We start from the raw sequence: 10333 nt of genomic DNA, 5'->3' as shown, positions 1-10333 counted from the left end.
TGTGTGAAGGCCAGCTGTTGACATCTGTTGGTTTCCACGATCGCTCTCCATCTTATGTACTAAGTACTGGAGCAGGTATCTTGCCGAATCTGAGGTGTACAGTATCAGCTATTTTGACTAAAGCAGTTTACTGCAGGTGTTCTCTGTCTCTGCCTCCCTTGTGCTGGGATTTACAAGCAAGCTGATATGACACACCCAGATTTTAGGTTGGTTTCTGATAACCAAGCTCCAATCCCCATACAAAGCAAATGTTTTTACCCACTAAAACATCTCCTCAGCCCCAAAAGAAGATTTTTATTGTTTCTTAAAACAGAGTCTCAATATTGTAGTCCAGACTGGCCTTAAACTTGTGGCAACCCTCCTGCCTCAACCTTCTGAGTACTGGGATTACAGGAGGTTTTTGGTTGGTTTTAATTTGGGGGTGGTGAGACAAGGTCACTGTGTAACCCTAGCTGGCCTGGAACTCACTCTGTAGGTCAGGCTGGCCTTGAAGAAGCAATCCTTTTGCTTCTGCCTCCCAAGAACTGTGAAGCACATTGTTTTAAAATGAATTTTTTTTGGAATTTTTTTGGAAAGTAATTACAGGTTTACAAGGCATAGTGGCACTCCGCTGTCACCCCAGCACTCAGGAGGAAGAGGCAGGAGGATCCAGAGTTCAGGGCCATCTGAAATGGCTCAGGAGATAAAAGCTCTTGCTGCCAAGCCTGACAACCCGAGTTGGAGTCCTAGAGCCTGATGACAGAAGGAGAGAACTCCAAGTTGTCCTCTGACCTCATGTAAGCACTATGGTGTGCACGCACCACCCCTTCACACACAAATAAATGAATAAGTGTACTTTTTAAAATTGGTTTATTTTTAGTGCATTGGTGGTTTTTTGCCTACGTGTATGGCTGTGTGAAGGTGTCAGGTTCCCTGGAACTGGAGTTATGTTCAGTTGTAAGCTGCCATGTGGATGCTGGTTATTGAACCCGGGTCCTTTGGAAGAACAGCCAGTGCTCTTAACCTCTGAACCACCTCTGCAGCCTCAAGTAAATGTAATTTTTAAAAGGTAGCCTCTGAGGTTGGAGAAATGGCTCAGTTAAGAGCACTGGCCTCTCTCCCAGAGGTCCTGAGTTCAATTCCAAGCAACCACAAGGTGGTTCACAACCATCTATAATGAGATCTGGTGCCCTCTTCTGGCCTGCAGGCAAACATGCAGACAGAACACTATACATAATTATATATATATATATATATATATATATATATATATATATATATATATATGTATATATATATACATATGTGTATATATATACACACATGTATATGTAGCCTCTAGAGAATGAACAGTGCAGGCGTATGGACATTTCCACTCGTTTCCTTCAGTACCTTGGAAAAGCATAGCCAGATGTAATCAGTGCTACAGGCCGCAGGAAAATATCATAAGAACTCAGCTGGTTATGGTAAAGTCACTACCTGAAGGGATCAGGGAATTCCTTCAGAGGAAGGCAAATTCCAAGGAGCTTTTGGTGTTATTTGGCTTGTTATATATCAGCTGTCTTCTGTTATGAAAATCATGTGTGCCTTCATAGTTTTCCCAAGAAGTGCTAACAGTGTGGACTGATCACTCTCAGGACATACACATTCCAGGTATTTGGAGAACAGCCTCAGGAAAGGCTTCCTTCCCTCAGGCCCATCTGTTTCTCCCCTTTCAGCACTGGAATCAGATATCTCCCTTAGCCACGTTCAAGGACTAACAGAAGTAACAGTCCAAACCACCACATACTAGTCTCCTGATTTAAGGTAAATTCCACAAGAAGACACCGACTAGGTCAGGTGGACCTAGCTTTACACAATTTAGCTCAGACCCTCTTTTCTTACAGCCTTACTAACTTTATAGACTCCTAACTTCTTACCTAACCACTTCTAGGAATGTAGACTGAGCACGTAGATCCCCTTTATGATATACTAACCAGTCATTAGCACTCAGGTGACCTCCTCTTTTATCACTCCCATTTTGGATTGTAAAAGAAAGCCTGGTGGTCACTGCCTGAGGAAAATTCTTACCTGCCTTTATGACCCCGTAGAATTCAAGCCTGGTGGCCTGGCTCGACCAGGGGATTGCTATTGCTTGGGTTTATAACTGGATCCCTGAGAGACTTAGAGCTGAGAGAATAAGAATACAGAGAAGAGAAAAGAGAATGGAAGAACTAGACGGGTAAGAACTCGAGAGGAACAAACTGAGATGGGGAAGAACTAGATTGAAGGGCTAGAAGAGAGTACTAGAGGAATGAGACGGAAGATGAGGAAGAGCCAGATGGGAAAGAACAAGATGAGAGAGAAGGAGATGGGAGAGGAGCTGAGATGGGAAAGAACTAGATGGATGAGAACCTAGATGGGGCGGAACTAAGATGAAGGAGTTAGATAGGACTTACAGGGGACCGCAGATTAATGTAGAGAGAATCAGGCAAGAGAGGAGCTAGGCATGAGAGCAGAATAGAAGCTGTGTAGAGAGAGAACTAACTCAGAATAATAAAGTGTATGGACTAATGAGTTCATTTCTTTTCATCAAAGATTAATTATCAGCTGGTTGTAGATTCTTCCCGGGCCCCGGGAGGGGACTATCGAGGGGCTGGACCCCCATAGTCCCAAATAAATCAGAATCCTGGCATTGATATAATCCACAGATTTCACCACAAAACAGACAAATCCTGAGAGATAACATTTGGATTAGACCTGCTTCATTGGGGTTAAAAAAAAATGCTCCTAGAACTGGCATGCCCTGTGAGCTGCCTGGTCCCCACGTCCACAAATAGCCTATAATAGGCTCCAGCCTCCACTGACGGGTCTTGACTCACAGTTCCAGCCCTGCCATAGTTACAAGGATCTTCTAAGGGCACAGGCAAAGACAGAAGTGGAGAGACACAGACAGACAGACACATTGGCTATCTTTGGTGAGGAACTACGTCCAGTCAGAGAGCTAAGGGCTCGTTTCCTTCCCTTTTGCCCTTTTCTGGGAACTGGCATCCGTTCAGTTGAGGGCAGTGGGGTGGGGAGCGCCAGCCTCTCTGCCATCTACACATAAAGCTGTCTGGGTTCCTGTTAGTTTGTTGTGCTGGTTGCTTTTGGTCAACGTGGCACAAACCAGAGTCACCTGGGAAGGCGGTGACTCTCATTCGAGGAACATCCCCCCCCCACACACACACACACACTCCATCAGACTACCCTGTAGGCATGTCAGTGGGGCATCTTCTCGATGAGTGGCTAGGGGCTGGGAACACCGCAGGTGGTTCCAGTCCTGAGCATGTGGGTCTGGGCTGTCTGAGAAAGGTAGCTGAACAAGGCAGTAAGCAGCATCCCTCTGTGGCTTCCGCTTCTGATCCACACCCCCAGGAGTTCCCGCCTTGGCTCACCTCAGTGATGGACTGAGACATGGAAGCATAAGCCAAATAAACCATTTCCCCTCAAAGTTGCTTTTGGTCTTTGTTTTATCAAGCCATAAAGAGGCAAACTAGGATATTTGGTTGGGGTTGATCCTCTGAGACAGGATCTCAGCATGAAAAACTTGCTTTGAATTCCCTAGGTAGTTTAGGCTGGCCTCAAACTCATGACCATCCTGCTCCAGCCTTTCCAGTGCTGGGATCACAAGCATTCATTACCACGCCTAGCTTGAAAGTTTTGCTTTTTTTTTTGGTCTGTTTGTTTTTCCAAGACAGGGTTTCTCTGTGTAGCTCTGGCTGTCCTGGAACTCGCTTTGTAGACCAGGCTGGCCTCGAACTCAAAGAGATCCCCCTACCTCTGCCTCCCGAGTGCTGGGATTATACCACCTGGCTGAAAATTTCACTTTAAAGAAGCATTTCAGGGCTGGGGCAATGGTTTGGTCAGTGAGGTGTTTGCTGAATGAAATGAATGTGGTGTGTGTGTGTCTGTGTGTCTGTGTGTGTCTCTGTGTGTGTGTGTCTGTGTTGTATGCATGTGTTCATGGGTCTGTGCACATTTGTATAGGTGCATGTTTAGGCAAGAAGTTGATATCAGATTTCTTTCTCGGTCAGTCTCTAACTTTCCCCAGTCCACTTTTCCAGTGAGTTTTTATTAGTAGTTGTATTATGATTCTGGGTCCACACGCATGAGGTTTGAGTTCAGTTCCTCAGCACCAACGTAAAAGCCAGGCATGGTACTGTACATACACAACCCCAGCATTGAAGACAAGGAGACAGGCAGATCCCTGAAGCTTTCTAATTAACCCGTCTCACTGAATTAGCCAGCTCCAGGTTCTGTGAAAGACCAGATCTCAACACATAAGCTGGATTTTTGCTAAGGGTCCCACTGGACTCACTCAACTCTAACGAGGTCTCACCTCCTAATCCTTCCCAAACAGTTCCACCAACTGAGGACCAAGTGTGCACACAGATGACCCTATGGAGGCAGGAGTTCTCATGCAACCCACCAGAGAGCAAGTATTAGAATTTGAATGGATCCTATAGACTATGTATGTATACCATGTTTATCCAGGTGCCCACAGAGATCAGAAGTGGGCATCAGATCCTCTGGCACTGGAGTTACAGGCAATTGTGAGCCTCCCAATGTGGGTGCTAGAATCAAAATTGGGTGTTCTCAAGAGCATTACATGCTTTTAATTTAATTGCCGAGCCATCTTTCTAACCCCACCTTTTTTTTTTTTTCCCTTGAGACAGAGTCTCACCATGTAGCTGCGGCTGACCTGGAAGTTACTGTGTAGACCAGGCTGAACTTGAATTACAGACATCTGCCTCCCAAGAACTGGGATTACAGGTGTGTGCCAACGCAGTAAGCGTGAGCTGTTTTTTATAATAGTTGGTTATAATGCACAGTACAGTTTAATTTGTAATTGCTTTAGTTTGTGTAACCCTGGGGATTAAGCTTAGGGCCTTGCTCATGCGAGGCAGGCTGATCTACCACTGATCTACCAGCACCGGCTTCCTCAGCCCCTCACTGGGGAGTCTAGGTAAGTGCTCTAGCACTCAGCTTCATCCCTAGCTCCATCCTACAGTTAAGAACCTCTGCTAGTTTGAGTCCCAAGCACATGTTATTTATATCTCAAAGGCTCTTTCCCAAGGGTTCCTGAATGCCTGTCAGAATCACCTTTTAAACTGTTATGTCTAAATACCTCCTCTGGGATTCTGACTTCAGTGGTCCAGACTGCTCTGGATGGGGAGATTGTTCCATAGCCCCTGTAGCTGTGCCAGCCCTCACCTAAGCTCGAGAAGCAGCTAGAAGGTATAGCGCGGGCTAACACCAAGCATAGGGAAAGGTGATGTTCTGCGGGCCGGGGGCTGGCTTGAGCATGTACAGGCTTAGTCGACCAGCATCAGGAACAGGTGGTCGAGCAGCTGGGGATAAGAGAGGGGACTTGAAGACATCCAGCTGGTACAAGTGTCTGGCTTCTGTCCCGGAGATGGGAGGGAAGGAGATCTTTCATCTCAGGATGAAAGAGCAAGAAAACGGAAATGGTGCGCCCTGTATTGTTCATATCAAGAGAGCTGTGCAGCACCCTGAAGGAGCAGGCAGGCTGGCACCAGTGGGATTCGAGGCTGTCTCACCCTGGAAAGCAAGAGAGGTACATACAGAGGGGGACCCTCAGCAAGTCGGAAGCAGGCAGTGTGTTCCACAGCAAGAGGATACATTGGCTGATGAAGGACAAGCCAAGGAAGAGGCAGCAGGAACCAGGAAGGGACTGCCAGGAAGAAGGGGTGGGCCAGCCAAGAATTCTGGAACCTCAGGGAAAGAGAGTGCTTTAAGGACCCGGGAAAGCAAGAAGTGTACCCGAGAATACCTGGATTTTTCAAGGGGACAGGGGGGCACACCAATTCACTAGGCACAGAATGAGTGGAGGGGTACAGTTAGTGAAGGAGCCAGGAAGGAGCTGCTCACATGTAGGAGTGCAGGGGGTGCAGGGGGAGAAGAAGGAGAGAAAGCGATGGTACACATGGAGGGGAGTCATCAAGAAGAGGACCCAGGACCAAGGGGGGTATTTTTGTTGGCTTGCTTTTTTGTTGTGTTTATCATCATCTTCACCATCATTATCATCATCATCATTATTATTATTATATTTTATGCATCTGTCACGTGTGCAGTTCCCCAAGGAGACCAGCAGAGGGTGGCAGAACCTCTGGCGCTGGAGTTAGAAACTCTGGTGCTCTCCCTGATGTAGGTGCTGGGAACTGAACTGGAGTCCTTTGGAAGAGCAGGAAGCACACTTGACCACTGAGCCATCTCTCTAGCACCTTCCTGCCTTTTTTGACAGGGTATCCCAGGGTAGCCTTGAACTCACTATGTATCCCAAGCTGCTCTAACACATGATCTTCTGCTTCAGCCTCCTGGGTGTTAGACTCCACGTGTGTTCCACCGAGCCCAGCATGGGAGTATTTTATGGGGGAGCCTTCTGGAAGGAGATGGGTCAGTGAAAAGAGCATTGCTTTTAAATAGGATGCAAGCCAGGCACAGCGGCACAGGCCCTCACTCTCAGCACTCAGGAGGCAGAAGCTGGTGGATCTCTGTGAGGTCGAGGCCAGCCTGGTCTACAGAGCGAGTTCCAGGTTAGCCAGAGCTACATAGTTAGATCCCGTCTCCAAACTAAACGAATAATAAATTGCTAGAATGCAACTTTCAGAAAGCCCCTTCAAGCCAATCTTCAGTGGCAGAGAGCACTCAGAGCTGGGCACTCCTACCATATCCACAGCAGAGAGGAAGTGTGTGCATTTTTGTCCTGTGATAAAATGCCATGGTCGCCGGGTGGTGGTGGCGCACGCCTTTAATCCCAGCACTCGGGAGGCAGAGCCAGGCGGATCTCTGTGAGTTTGAGGCCAGCCTGGGCTACCAAGTGAGTTCCAGGAAAGGCGCAAAGCTACACAGAGAAACCCTGTCTCAAAAAAAAAAAAATGCCATGGCCAAAGCAACTCATTTAAAAAAAAAAAAAAGAGTTTATTTTGGCTTATAGTTCCATTGTGGCAGGGAGGCATGGCAACAGGTAGCAGGCATAACAGCAAGTATCAGGCATGGAGACAACAGGAAATTGAGAGCTCACATCTGCTGTGGGATGTTCTGTATGTCAAATGTGTTGCTGATTAGTCAATAATTAAAACACTGATTGGCCATTGGCTAGGCAGGAAGTGTAGGCGGGACAAGGAGGAGAATAAAGCTGGGAAGTGGAAGGCTGAGTCAGAGAGACACTGCCAGCCGCCACGATGAGAAACAGCATGTGAAGATGCCGGTAAGCCACGAGCCATGTGGCAAGGTATAGATTTATAAAAATGGATTAATTTAAGCTGAAAGAACAGTTAGCAAGAAGCCTGCCATGGCCATACAGTTTGAAACCAATACAAGTCTCTGTGTTTACTTGGTCGGGTCTGACGGCTGTGGGACTGGCAGGTGAGAGAGATTTGCCCTGACTGTGGGCCAGGCAGGAAAACTCTACCTACAAATGGCGTCCAACGTGGTGGCAAGAGTTTCCACCTAAAACCTGAGAAAAGATTCTAAAACGGAGCTAAAAACAGTTCCTAATTGTCTCTCTCAAATGAGCGGCAGCTGCTGGTTTGAGCTACTGGTGGGTTCCTAGTGTGCGTGCTCGACCTGCCTATGGTGGGAATGAGGCCTTTGCAAGTGACACTTTGAGCTACATGGTGGATTTAGCCTTTGCTGGTGCAGAGCAAAAGGGGAGGTTTCTGGGCTACACGCTGCTTGGCTAAAAGCATAGACCCCCGATAGCTCCCAGAGCTGGCGGTAAACCATGGCCATGTTGGGAAGCTGAGGTGGGTGGAGCCATCAGCCACAGCTGCTGCAGTTTAAGGCAATAGATTCACAATAAGACAGATTCAGATGTAATAGTTTACAATGTGTGTAAAAGATACGTAGGCTTGAAAGAGACAAGAAAGATGATATATAGAGTTATAGAAACAAATACATAGTTTTAAAAAATAAAGTCTTTAAAGAGACAGTAAAGGTAGTATAAAAAATAAGCCACGTAAAAATGGATATTACACAGAGAATCTGCATTGTGTTGTCTTTGGGACTTTTAACTGCAGAAAAACATTTGATTGTAAAAGCTGTTGAGTTATGCCAAAATGTATATTTTAAAGGTACCTTGACTTCAAAATTTGGATATAAGGATATGTTACTTTGGAAAGGAGACTCTGCTTTTGTTTCCACAGAAAGCCAGAGGCTATGGATTTGTTCAAGATTAAGATACATCAGGTTTGACCAGCCAAGACCCCCTGAAAGGTCTCCGATGACACCATGGCCCAGATGATCCAACATCCAGAACAATTTGAAGGCAACTGGCTCAGACGATACAGCCTCATGGACTATTTCATAATCCTAAAATTTTCTTTGTTTCCCCATAAGATACAGCGCCCCCCTCCAGCAGGAAGTAGTAAGAGAAGCTACGCCCAAATTCCCAAATTATATGTAATTTTACTTTGTTAAGGTTAAAACCTTCCTTTTTTTTTTTTTAAAAAAAAGGGGGGAAGTGCTGTGGGATGTTCTGTATGTCAAATGTGTTGCTGATTAGTCAATAATTAAAACACTGATTGGCCATTGGCTAGGCAGGAAGTGTAGGCGGGACAAGGAGGAGAATAAAGCTGGGAAGTGGAAGGCTGAGTCAGAGAGACACTGCCAGCCGCCACGATGAGAAACAGCATGTGAAGATGCCGGTAAGCCACGAGCCATGTGGCAAGGTATAGATTTATAAAAATGGATTAATTTAAGCTGAAAGAACAGTTAGCAAGAAGCCTGCCATGGCCATACAGTTTGAAACCAATACAAGTCTCTGTGTTTACTTGGTCGGGTCTGACGGCTGTGGGACTGGCAGGTGAGAGAGATTTGCCCTGACTGTGGGCCAGGCAGGAAAACTTAAGCTACACACATCCTCCAACACAAGCACGAAGCAGAGAGAGAGCTAGCTGGAAGTATGGGAATCTTTTAAAAGTCTTGGTGTTGCCGGGTGGAGGTGCATGCCTCTAATCCCAGCACTCGAGAGGCAGAGGCAGGCGGATCTCTGTGAGTTTGAGGCTAGTCTGGTCTACAGAGCGAGATCCAGGACAGTCAGGGCTACACAGAGAAACCAAAAACCGAATAAACAAACAAACAAAAAAAACTAACTCTTTTTAGTCCTGGCTATCTTGGAACTCGCTTTGTAGACCAGGCTGGCCTCAAACTCAGAGCTCTACCAGTGCTAAGACTGAGTGAATCTTTAAACTCGTGTAGCCCTGGCTGTCCTGGAACTCACTCTGTAGACCAGGCTGGACTCAAACTCAGAAATCTGCCTGCCTCTGCCTCCCAAGTGCTGGGATTAAAGGCATACACCACCACTGCCACCATCACCTGGCTGGCATTGGGGTTCTTAACCTGGCTGAGTGTCAAAAACACATCCATTCAGGACTTCACTCACTCCCTAGAGGGGAGGAGGAGGAGAAGGAGGAAGAAGTGAGGGGCTCCATCTTTGCAGTTATGGTGGAAGCTATCATCCCTGCTGGATACAGACCTTCCAGTATGGATGCCTTGATGACATCTGTGTTCTCTAAGTAACCCTAATAAATTCATTAGTATCCAGGGTCAATCTTGGTGGAACTGAATTTTGGTTCGGCATTGGAACCTTAGGAGGAGGGGGGTATGTTTCCTAGTTCCCACCCTCACTACAGAGTCAAAATTCTTGAAACACCTTTTTTTTTTTTCTTTTTTGAGACAGGGTTTCTCTGTGTAGCTTTGTTGTCTGTCCTGGAACTCACTCTGTAGACCAGGCTGGCCTCGAACTCACAGAGATCCACCTGCCTCCCGAATGCAAGGATTAAAGGCATGTACCACCACCAATTGGCAAAGTAACATTTTTTTTAATTTATTTATTTATTGATTGATTGATTGATTTATTAGTAGTTGTGAATTGAACCTAGGGCTTCGTGCACATGAGGCAAGCACTCTCTACACTGAGTTATAGCCCCAGTTTGTGTATGTGTGTGTGTGGTTGTTTTTTGTTTGTTTTTTTCTTTGAGACAGGATCTCACTGTAGCTTACTTGGAACTCTATATATAGATCAGGTTGGCCTTGAACTTACAAAGAGCCACCCACTTCTGCTTGGACTTCCCTAGACTCTTAAATCCTCAGAAGAAGCGAAGGAGAAACCCATCTGAAATCTCAGCACTCAGAAAGTGGAAGCGAGATCAGGCCTTGAAGGACAGCCTCAGTTCCTTACCGCATTTAGACCATGCTGGGGTCCGGTCATGGTAGTGCACACCTTTGATCCCAGCACTTGGGAGGCAGAGGCAGGTGGATCTCTGAATTAGACACCAGCCTGGTCTACAGAGCGAGTTCCAAAATGGCT

The sequence above is a fragment of the Peromyscus californicus genome, unplaced genomic scaffold (genome assembly GCF_007827085.1).
Source record: "Peromyscus californicus insignis strain IS unplaced genomic scaffold, ASM782708v3 Scaffold_2__1_contigs__length_46816999, whole genome shotgun sequence".
NCBI classification, from domain to species: domain Eukaryota; kingdom Metazoa; phylum Chordata; class Mammalia; order Rodentia; family Cricetidae; genus Peromyscus; species Peromyscus californicus.
Note: the sequence above shows the minus strand (reverse complement) of the source record.